General features: G+C 46.7%; 1 protein-coding gene across 7 annotated transcripts in view; it reads right to left on the bottom strand.

The window, feature by feature from the left end:
* SRGAP3 (SLIT-ROBO Rho GTPase activating protein 3) overlaps positions 1–12242 on the bottom strand; it is a 264778-nt gene that overhangs the window by 125464 nt on the left and 127072 nt on the right. The window lies entirely within an intron of this gene.

Raw genomic sequence — 12242 nt, 5'->3', positions numbered from 1 at the left:
GGACGCCTTGTAAAATGGAGAGAAGGCACGCGTGGCCAGAGAGCAGAGAGGAGGTAACCAGGGGTGCAGACAAGGCTGGAGAGGTAGCATGAGCTGGGGCCTTGAAGGCCAGGATGAACATCTGGGCTGGGTACTGTTGTACACAGCTGCTGTAACAAAGCACCGCACTGGGAGGCTTAAATAGCAGAAATGTGTTGTCTCACAGTTCTGGAGGCTACAAGTCTGAGATCAAAGTGTCAGAAAGGTTGGTTCCTTCTGGGGGCTGTGAGGGAGACCCTGTTCCATGCCTCTCCTCTAGATTCCGGTGGTTGGCTGGCCATCTTTTGTGTTGCTTGCCTTATAGACATATCACCCCAATCTCCGCCTTCGAGTTCACATGATGTTTTCCCTGTGTCTGTGTCCAAATTTCCCTTTTTTATAAGAACACCAGTCGTGCTGGATTAGGGCCCACCCTATGCGCAGGTTAACTTGATTATCTCTGCAAAGACCCTATTTCCATATAAAGTCACATTCTAAGGTTTTGGGGTTAGGACTCCAACATGTAAATTTTGGGAGGACACAATTCAACCCATAATAGGCTGCTGCCCCAAGTGGATCAGGAGCCCCAGAACAGTTTACATGATCGCTCAGGCGTCTTTCATGTGGTCCATCAGAGGAGCGAATGGACCTGGGATACAGAAGATAAAGTCTGACCCCACCAGTCCACCCCGCTCCCACCTCCCCCTCTCTGCTTGCAGAAACCTTCTCCAGGCAGTGGATGAAGCTCTGAACCAAGGATGGGTTTCTTCATTTATCTTTTTTTTTTTTTTTGCCTCAATTTGCCTGAGGCCATTGTATTGTGAGTTGGAGAGGTTCTGACTCTGGTTAGATTCTGCTGCTAAACAGCTCTAAGTCCTTGGGCTTGTCGCTCTACCTCTCTGAGGCTCTGCTGTCTCATCTATCATATGGATGGATGAGCGACCCAGTGGCCAGTGAGGGTCTTCAAATGTTAACAATATCGACTGTTATTTTCCAAAACCAAAATGCATACACATGAGCTGACAAAGGCTTTTTTGTTCCCAATTCCCCAACTTAATTATTTGAAAAGCCTCACAAGATGCACAAAAATGAAGACGGTGAATAGCCATTATGCAGGACCCTTTCGTGTATGTATCTTCAATGACAGGACAATGAGGCTGCTGAAACCCAGGAAGGGAGTAGCTAGCTCTTCCCAGCTCGTGGGCATTCCTGCCTTGGCACCTGTGCATATTCTGTCTTCACTCACTTTGAATGCCTTCCCCTACCCTTTCCACATGGCAAAAGCCCACTCTCTGAAGTCTTGTTCAAAAGGCTTTTCCTTCAGGGATTACCTGAGATCTGTCTAAATCACACATTTCGATCTTCTCAGATGGTCACCTCTGGACACCTTTTATGTTGTTGCTTAGCTCATCAATCGCCACTCACATGTATGGGGCTTGATCCTCTGCTTATTCTAGAAGCCCTTTGAAGGCAGGAACAGTCTCTTGTATTTCCTTGTATTCCTCCAGAGTCCTTGGCAGAATCTAATTCATCCATTCATTCACCTGTTCACTTAACTCGCTCTTCTAATATTTTTTTAAACCTCTGCCACATGCGAGGGACAGTCTAGTCACAGTGGATTGAAAAGATGACTAGATGTGCCTTGAGAAGGCTCACAATCTAACAGGTAAAATTAATGCAAACCAAGAATTATTACAGCCATTTGTCAGAATTCCTCTAATTTAAGTGACAAATATACTTCAGGCTGGCTTAAGCAAAAATGATAGTAAGTGGAAGGAGGGAAAAATTTAAAGGATAAAACATTGTAATCAAAAAATATAAAGGAAGAGGAGGGAGTTGGCCTCAGGAATAGCTGGACCCAGGGGTTCAAAGGATGTTCTCAGGATCTGGTCTTGCTCTCCCCATCTCTTGGCTCTGCTTTCCTCTCTCTGTGTTGGCTTCACTCTCAGGTAGGCCCTCTACAGACCAAAAATACCCTGGCTGCCAGTAATCCCAGTAGAAAGACAGCCTCCACCCCCCATCAGTCCACTAAAAGTCCTGGAATTACATTTTATTAGATTAAAGCTCTGCGACCAAGATGATTCAGAGCCAGTCACAGATTCACCATTGCTCAGGGATGAGTCCCCAGAGGAAAATCTCAATGCTGTTATCAGAAAAAAGGAGGAGGGGGGCACCTGGGTGGCTCGGTCAGTTAAGCGTCCGACTTCGGCTCAGGTCATGATCTCACGGTCCGTGAGTTCAAGCCCCGCGTCGGGCTCTGTGCTGACAGCTCAGAGCCTAGAGCCCGTTTCGGATTCTGTGTCTCCCTCTCTCTCTGTCCCTCCCCTGTTCATGCTCTGCCTCCCTGTCTCAAAAATAAATAAACATTAAAAAAATTTTTTAAGAAGAAAAAAGGAGGAGGGATGCTAAGCAGGAGAGGGTACTGTGTTATGCTGTGTAAGGAATGGGATCCCAGAGGAGGGAGGGAGGAGCTAATTCTGCCTCAGGGTAGAGGGAAAGTCACAGGAGCATTTGCATTGGGCCTTGAAGTACACAGAAGAGGTGCAAAGGGAAAAGATGAGAGCATCCTGCAGGCAGAGGGAAGCCTGAGTAGTGTGAAGCTGTAAAGTCAGATAGGACATGGGCTGTTCTGGGGCTAGCTGTCTAGAGCAGGGCTGAGGGAAGGCACAGTGGAAGCAGAGGCAGCTGTGGCAGGAAGGACCTTATACATAGGTCAAGGCTGAATGAAGGTTTAAGTGGGCCAATGATGAGATCACTGGGGCAGGGAGGCCAGGTGGGAAGCAGAGGAGCCATCCAGGTGAAGAGGAAGAGTTTATCCTGGGGCTTCGCCTCAGAGCCACCACGACAAATGGTGAATGTGAGTTTTTAGGGCAAGGAGAACGAATTGAAATCCACTGACTAGAAGCTATCTTTGGCTGATGCCAACCCTGAGAAAGAATAATTCGGAAGGGGAAGGACTACATCCATTGGGTCACCTGGCTGAGGCAGGATCTGCTTACCCATGCTTCGGTGCTGAGTCAAAGGCTGGGGCTCAAATCCCAGTTGTCCCTCACCAGCTGGGTGAACTTGGATAGTTAATTAGACCTTTTCTTTCCTTATCTGTAAAATAGGATCGATAACGGCTACCTCACAATGGCACCTTAAGAACTGAATGAGGTAATTCACGGGATGCTCTTAGCATCAAACCCAGCATATGATAATTATTATTGTTGTTATAATCACTATTATTACCACTAGCAGCTCATTAGGTTATTAGGAAATTCCAACGATGGATGTATATAGATATATGACCCATGGTAGGCTTTCCACAAGTGTTGGTTTTCCTCCCCCACTGCAAACTCTCATGTATACTTCAAGACCCAGTGCAAATGGTCCTGGGACTCCCTCTCCACCCTGGAGCAGGCTGATTCACTCACTTGTTCTCACACCTCAAAGTGATGGCACACTGGGTCTGGTGTCCAGTAGCACCTCTGAGCTCCCCCCTTGAACTTGCTAAAAATATTCTTGGCACCAGAATGAAAATCTCTACCTCAATGGGCAAAGCCCAGCCAACCTCATCTTCTCTTTCCCTACAAACCCCTTTGCCTTGGTTTATCCATCTGCAAAATGAGCACACCACTGTATATGCAGTGCTAGCCCTGACCCATGTCTCCTCTGGTTGGTTCTTCTACTGATCACCTGGGGATCCTAAATCAGGACTCACCTTGTCTGGCCTTCAGGTCTCTTGTGTGTCAGGTGGAGATAATGACACCTTTTCTGACTCCCAGCTCCACTAGGATTCTTGGGAGGATTTAAGCAACTAAGGCTGGGGAGGTAATTTGCAATGTGTAAGCAAGGTACTATATAATCTTCCAAGGTCATTATTACCCTATTTGTCTAATGGAATTGAGTCAAAAGTAAACCCCTGCATATTCCTACTTGTTACAATCCCCTTTATAAGATGTGGTTTATATATACAATGGAATACTACTTGGCAATGAGAAAGAATGAAATCCTGCCATTTGCAGCAATGTGGATGGAACTGGAGGGTATTATGCTAAGTGAAATAAGTCAGCCAGAGAAAGACAGATATCATGTTTTCACTCATATGTGGAATGTGAGAAACTTAACAGAAGATCATGGGGGAAGGGAAGGGAAGGGGAAAAAAACAATTTCAAACAGAGAGGGAGGGAGGCAAACCATACAAGACACTCAGAAATACAGAGAACAAATTAAGGGTTGATTGGGGAGGCAGGGGAGAGGAGATAGTGGGTGATGGGCATTAAGGAGGGCACCTGTTGGGATGAGCACTGGGTGTTGTAGGTAAGCGATGAATCACGAGAATCTACCCCCAAAACCAAGAGCACACTGTATACACTGTATGTTAGCCAACTTTGCAATAAAGTATATATTAAAAAAAAAAAAGATAACAGTGGACATCATGTCTAGAAGTGAATGGAGAGGTGAGTGGGCTTAGAGTGGGTCATGGGCTTAGCAATCAATAGGCTTCTTCCTCTGATTGTAATCAAACACCACAATGCCCAACAAGGAATGGCAAGCATGCTTTCAAATGCAGTTATAAATAAAATGCAAATGGCCATAAAAAAATAAAAAATGAAATCTCCTTTATTACATCATCTATTTTTCATTTTTAGAATAAAATTTAAATGATATGCACATATATATTTATATAAAGCATATCATACATAAATAAACCACATCCTGGTTAATACTTTGGAAGTTGCTAATTATAGTCTCTGAAGATTTCAGGAAAGCTGGTGTAGGATCTAGAAAAGAGCCAGAAGGGAAAACTTGGAAGGAGAAAAAGGGGTGTAGCTGTTGCAAAGACCACGGTTTAGGCTGAGATTCCTGCTTTAGAATCCCTCCCAGCAATGAAAACAGAAAGGTGGAAGATGGAAAGGGTAGTGATGCAAGACATTCACTCTCCAGAAGGAGCTAGAATGACTCCGGGGGCGGTCTTACATGGGCTTCAGGCTTTTTGCCTTTCCTGCAAACCCACCATATTTAATACCTCCCTGTTAATTATTTACTTTTTACTTAAGTGAATTTATTTACAAAGGACTTTCCCCAGTCTTAGTTAAAATAAAGTTTTAAAAAACCAGCATCACTTGCCATAAATAGAAAGTTAACTGAAGAAGTAAGTTCAAGGAATACAAAATAGCATCATTCAATCCTAGGGAGATGCTGGTGCCTGAGGTCTGCTCTCTATTTGTGAAAGGGGAGATTAGAGAGGCATAGCAACACACTAGTAACCAAACTGAGACTGTCTCCTTGAGCCAACCACAGAGACTGAAAAAGAATTAAAGAATTCAATATTTATGGTTCATGTGCTATCAGTGATCGCACCCTCATTTGAAGGAACACCAATCTGGTCTGACCAGCCCTCATGTTGCAGAAATGCCCACTTAAAATACTGGATCTTTGTGTGCACCCCTCCACAGACTGGGAGCTCACATCCTCAAGGCAGCCCTTTCCTTGATGGACAGCTCTGGCTACTGGAATGTTCTCTAGGTCGAGGTGAAACAGTTTCTCTGAAAATGCTATCCTTGGACCTCACCTCTCCCCTTTCTGTAGTCACACAAAGTAAGTCTATCTCCTTCATATGTTTAAAGGAAGTATTTGGTAATATCTTGGTTTTTTCAACTACTCATTCAAAAAAACTTCTATCATTGATCAGAGAGGGAGAAAGAGACTAGAAATGACCCCTTGCCTTCAAGCAGCCATCAGACTCAAGTGGGAGAACCAGACATATGAACTGGAACATTCCTTGGTAATCTGACAGTAATAATGTGAGTGACACACAGATCACCATGGGAGGCCAGAGGAAGAGCAGTTGACTGTGGGCCTGGGGTCTACAGCAGGGGCTTCCCAGAGGAAGCAAGCCTTGAGCTGGCCCTGCTGGGATGAGCCAGAGCTGCTCAGGAGGAGAGAAGGGAACCCTCAACACCCACACATGCAGGACTGGTCTAGACCGATGGGTGGCTCTCAGGAAACACTAAACTATCCCAGAGAGGTGACGGGATACCCAAAGTCATGCAGTTTGAAGCAGTTTTGCATTTTGGAGCCCAAAAAACCAAGGTCAGAATTCTAGCTCTGCCACATACCTGCTCTAGCCATGTCCCTCTGAGCAAATAACTTCTCAACCTCAATGTTTTCAATGAGAAAGGCAGGATAGTACCTGCCTCAAAGGTCACCATGTTTACCATGAAAGTTAAATGAGGCCACACATGCAAAAGATCTAGTAGAACACTTGGCATGTGATGAGTATCTGAAGGGTTAAACAACCCGCACAGCACAGCACCGAGCGATCAGGAAAGGTGTGGCTGGCACACGGTACTGGAAGAATATCAACCCTGGGAAGTATTACCAGAAAGCTATTACTAGTGTGATACTAGTCATAGTAATAGTAGTGACTATGAATGGAGACAGGAGCCCCACCTGGAGGACCTTCTCCTTCATCCCACCGCAGTCTAAGCAAACCTTTTGATTCTGAATCCTCAGCCCATTGACAGGCTCCATTTACCTGCTACCCAAATGCTTCTCTGCTTAGGTTTCACCTGAAAGGCTAAACCTAAATTATAGCATCTTTTTAGGGAAATACTACATCTGCGAGAAAACGTTCGTTGCTCGCTGGAATCCTCCCTCCCAACTGCTCCGTGAAGAGATGCTCCAAACCTTCTTCACAGGGACTATTAAGCATTATTCATTAGCTAGCCACGTACCTCCCAGTTCTTTCCAAAATCTGACTTTCCCAACTTTAAACATATTTCAATACAATTCTCTGTTGCCTTCCCCACACCCCACATCCCACACCCCCACCACAGCTGTCCAAATAGCAGCAACCAACAACTGGCTAGAGAAAGCATTTTTCTCAGGTATAGCCCATGGAAGGTAAGAGGTATCAAAAACTGTGAAGGTGTCAGGATAGAAGAGGACATCACCTCAGACACGGGGCACTATTTGCATGTGGTGCTAATATTCCAGATGGAAATCTGGAGCTGGGCTAGGATGGGGCTTTTCAAACTGGGTCCCAAGCAGTGCTAGTTTGGTGAAATAATAATCAATATTTCAGGGGAGGGAGAATTCTGTGATCATATAGCTTTCAGAAAGAAATCAACAGGCTCATTTATTGCAGAACTTCTCAGAGCCTTCTATCCCCTAACAGGTGTTCGGAATCTTTAAGAGGGAGTATGGAATAGGTAGTTGCTCCTAACTCCATTCACGTCCCCTCCCCAAACCGCCCTAGCCCCTAGACATATCAGTGTATTGATGCCTTAGAAAACCCTCCACTGAGGGAGATAAAGTCTTAGTCCTAGGAAACCTCTGGCTTCCTAGAACTATTCAATTTGTTTCAAGGACATCCACGTACCCCAGAGGCAGGTTTTAAGCCCCCTGTGTGCTGCCCCCCGCACCACACTCCTGCTCAGGAATGGCACTCAGTTCCAGGTCTTGCAAAGGACAAGCCAAGCTCAGGCCAGGGCTGGCTGGGAAAGGACTGTGGGTTACGGACCTGACTCTGGGGAAGAGGAAGGGTCTAGAAGGCTAGCATGGCCTAAAAGTGAGTTGTGACTAATTTATCATCTGGAAAACCACTGCAGTGGGTGCCCTTAAATATGAATGAGCATCAGAATCTCCTGGAGGGCTTGTTAAAATACAGACTGCTGGGCCCCACCCCTGGAGTTTGTCATTCAGCAAGTCTGGGGGGGGGGGGCCAAGATTTTGCATTTCTGACAAGTCCCCACGTGACGCTGCTGGTCAGGACCACACTTTGTAAACTGGTGCTCTAGAGTCCCGACTGCCCAGTCAGGGAGAGCACCGTAAAGCCCACATTCTGTCCTCTCAACAACACTGTGCCAGGCACGAGGCACAAGGAGTGGGTGACCCTTTGCCTGAATGGTTTCACCAAGCTCATAAGGCAGCCAGAAGACAGAAGTCCCCTTCCCTGCCTCCCACCAGCCCCACATCAGAGCAACTCCAATCACCACTTGATCTCTGTTCATTCATTCAACTAACATGTAGTGCGTGCCAACCAGATGCCAAAGCAGGTACTAAGTGACCCTAGTCAAGAGCCACTCTCTGCCATCTCTGAGTTCACAGCCCACTGGTTGTCAAAAGGGGATAGACAAGAACACAGGTGATTTCAGCACAGGATGGTAGCTTCTGCCTCACGCTTCTCAAGTCCTCTGTCAAGTCACAGGTGGAAGACATCCTTGATTCCTCCTTTCCTGAATCCTGCCTCTGAAAGACTACCCAGCAGTGCCCACTCCTCCTTGTCTGCTCTGTCATCACCCCTACAATCATCAACACCCACCTGCAGAGCAATACTCCCACCCACACCACCCGTCTCCCCTGCTCTACTCGTGCCCCCTCCGGTCCAGAGTCATCTTTCAAAAACAGAAATGGGAGGGGCACCTGGGTGGCTCAGTCGGTTAAGCATCCGACTTCTGCTCAGGTCATGATCTCACAGTTTCTGAGTTTGAGCCCCGTGTCAGGCTCTGTGCTGACAGCTCAGAGCCTGGAGCCTGCTTCAGATTCTATGTCCCCCTCTCTCTCTAACCCTCCCCTGCCTGTGCGCTCTCTCTCTCTCTCTCTCTCTCTCTCTCAATTATAAATAATAAACATAAAAAGTTTTTAAAAAACAGAAATGGGATCATGCTCCCGCCTACTTACAATGCTTCAGTGGCTTCTCACACTCCCTCACCACCATGGTGTTCCAGCCCCACTGGCCCCTCTTCTCCTCCCACTGCCCCCAGAGCTGCCCTTACTCATTCCCCGGGTCTCTGCTTAAATGCCACTTCCACAAGGCACCTTCCCTGACTGTTATTCTAGTTCAGTGTGGAGATGAAAGAGGGCTGTAATCCTTTGACAGTCCTCCGACAAGAGGAAGGCTTTATTTCCTATCTCCTTAAAGCTGAGCTCAGGCTAAGAGATGGTGTTGTACCAGTTCCAGGCCTAGCACTGAAGAAGATGGGGCTTCCCCAGTGCTCTCTCAGAGTCCTGGATTATGGTGTCTGAAGTCTGACACCCAGCTGAAATACCAGGTAGAGAGGCCCTGATACCACATGGGGAAGGATTCAGCCCAGCTGGGCCCAGCCTTCCAGCCATCCCCACAAAAGCACATTAAGTAAAGCCATCTTGGACTGTCTAGCCAGAGCAGCCACCAGCTGAATATCACTCAGTGATCCCAGTCAATGTCATATAAAGTAGAAAAATCACCCAGTTGAGCCCTGTCCAAATTCCTGACCCACTAAACCATGAGTTACTAACATCTGGGACTAAGTATTGCCGTTACACATAATACTAACCAGAACACTCTGCATTATATTTATTTCCATCATAGCACCTCCTGGACAACTATACATTTTTTTCAATTGCCCAGGCAGATAAGGAGCAAATGGAGAAGCAATGAACTTAGAATCAAGAGACCTGAGATCTTGTTATGGACTGAATGTCTATGTCCCCTTAAATGTCATATGTTGAAACCCTAGGCCCAGTGTGATGGTCTCAGGTGGCAGGTCTCTGGCAGATAAGTAGGATCGGGGCAGAGCCCACATGAATGGAATTCGTGTTCTTAGAAGAGTCAACAGAGAGCTTGCTCTCTCTTCTCCTCACCATGTGAAGACACAGTGAGAATGAGCGGTCTACATGCTGAGAGGATTCTCACCAGAACCTGGCCATACTGGCATCCCATCTGGGCTGGACTCACTGGGTCTGAGCTCCCTGTGGCATAGAATTCAAAGAAAGGCTCAAGTGATGGCTCTGAGGGTTCACCTGGGGTAGGTTGAACATCTGGAGAACAATACCATCACTTGTCTCTTTTCTACCATCACATTATGCACATTGAGGATGTCTTATTTTCTTAGACTGTGCCATGTGCTGAAACACAAAGATGATTAGAACACAGTCCCTGCTCTCAGATAATGTACCTTCTCTTGAGAGACAAGCACATGTCTTGGGGCATGCCCACGGTTGGTATGGGTGGTTGAGGTGGGCACCACGTCCTTTGAACTCTGCTACCTGCTTGCTCTTTGGGGCTCAGTTTAGATGTCACTTCCTCTTGAAAGCTTCCTTGAGTCTGACCTGGTGCTTCCTCTGTGTGCCCATAATATTCTGTATTTGTTGTTTGTTTATTTAGCCGTATTTACTGAGCACCTACCAGGTGCCATGCCCTGATTTATAGTAGTAAACAAGACAGGCGGTTCCTGCCATAGTGGAATTTCCTGTGTAATGGAAGAGAGATGAACAATCAAACATAAAAAACAGAAGAAAGAAAATATCATCAAATGATTGCTGTGATGGACTTGCAGCTTCTAGCACCGTGCAAAATAGGTTTATAAGCCACCATGGTCTGTGGTACTTTGTTACAGCAGCCGAATGGACTGACGGTCCCCATCCCAGTTCAGACACTCATTTGCTGTGCAAATCAATTCCTTCTCTTGGGCAAATCAATTCTCTCTCTAAACAAAATCTGTCAGCCACAGCAGGCTTTATAGACCAAGTACGTTTCCGCCCTCCCTTCCTTACTCCCACTCATTCACAAGCCCCCCCCCCCCCTCCATTTCTGTCTGGCACTGGGCCCACTGCACTGGGAATAAACTAACAAGATCTAGGCCCTTCCCTCAAGGCCCTGAGAGGCTACCTGCCAGAGAGATGGACACTCTTAAATAAAGTATCTGTAAGACAGCAAGACAAGCCTTCTCTGGACAGCAGGACGAAGGACCCAGAGCACAGCACAGATCTTGTCCACTGAGCTCCAGAGAGGCAGCCAGAGGTCAGCAATGGTTGGCCCTGGGGTCAAAGGGCAAATCCAGGCATCCCTTAGAGACTCCTGCTTCCAAAGCTGCATTAGCATCGTGCGGAGGGCCTATGCCAGCTGCACTGGCCTGGGCCGACACCCTAATTAGACTTTCATAGTGTGTCAAGCAGCCTGCTTGGCCCGACTGCCAGCTGGGGCTCCTGTTCCGTCTGGTGGCCTCTGTTTAATGAACCCATGAGGGGCTGGCCGAGCTCATTACAGGCCATGTGAAGGAACAGGGGACCCCTGCCCATGCTCCCCTGCTCCCCCGCCTTTCCCCCATGTTCACGCTGAAAATGGGAAAGGAGGTGACTGGCAGGAGCTGAGGCCACAGTCTGACCACACAGCCCTGGATGGCTCCAGTGACAGCTCAGCCAGAAACAAGGGTTTCCATGCGTGCATCTGTATCTGTGGTTTTAGGGGAGCGTTCACATCTCTGTTCTCAGGCTGCACCCTGGCCCTTTCTTATCTGAAGCCAAGGAGGCAGAAGGAAAATGACAGTTCAAATCTGTCTCTTTGCAATGACTGGTCCACAGACACGTTTGGACAAGCTGCTTTTCTCAGAGCTTCACTGTCCTCATCTTTAAGATAGGCCAGTAACAGCCACCCGGCACAACGTGCTTGGTTATCGCACTCAATAAATTGTCATTGCTGTTGCTATTACTAAAAGATAGGCAAGAGAAGGCACCAAAACATGAGCCATGTTTGCTTCTGAATGGCAGGACTCTGCGAGTGACTTTTTCCTCCTATTTGTCTGTATTTTCTAAATTGTATACAATGAGCATTTTACCTTCATCATTTAGGAGGTGAGGGGGAGCACATTGTCTCAAAAAAAATGTATCAGAAAAATGAGATTATGTGTGTGAAAGGGCCTAGACACTGCCTGGGAGGAGGTTATTGATAGAAGCTTCCTCCTGCAGCCTAAGTTTGAATAGAGATTGGTTAAAAAAAACAAGCATGGTATTTGCAAAGATATAATAAATTTTTGCCCCTTGATAAAGCAATCTGCACGAAAGTGAGTGTTCACATGGCGTGGCACAGACCAAAGAAAATGTTTAAGGGAATTTAAAGGAAGAGCATTCCTTGGCCATAGCAGTACACAAAAAAATATACGTAAGAAGGTGGAAGCAAGCCAGTGTCCCCTGACAGGCGAATGGATAACTACAATGCGCTCTACACATACAGTGCAATATTACTCAGCCTTCAAAAGGGCACATGCTACAATATGGAAGAACCTGGAGGTTATACTAAGAGAAAGAAGCCAGTCCCTAAGGGCAACTACTGTATGAGTCCACTTATATGAGGTCCCTAGGGTAGTGAGATCCATAGAGGCAGAGAGTAGAATGGTGGCTGCCAGGGTCTGGAGGGAGAGGAAATGGGGAGTTAGTGTCTGATGGGTACAGTGATGCTGCTTTGCAAAAGGAAAAGC

Source organism: Neofelis nebulosa, chromosome 4 (assembly GCF_028018385.1).
Source record: "Neofelis nebulosa isolate mNeoNeb1 chromosome 4, mNeoNeb1.pri, whole genome shotgun sequence".
NCBI lineage: Eukaryota > Metazoa > Chordata > Mammalia > Carnivora > Felidae > Neofelis > Neofelis nebulosa.
This window is presented reverse-complemented; position numbering and strand designations above follow the sequence as displayed.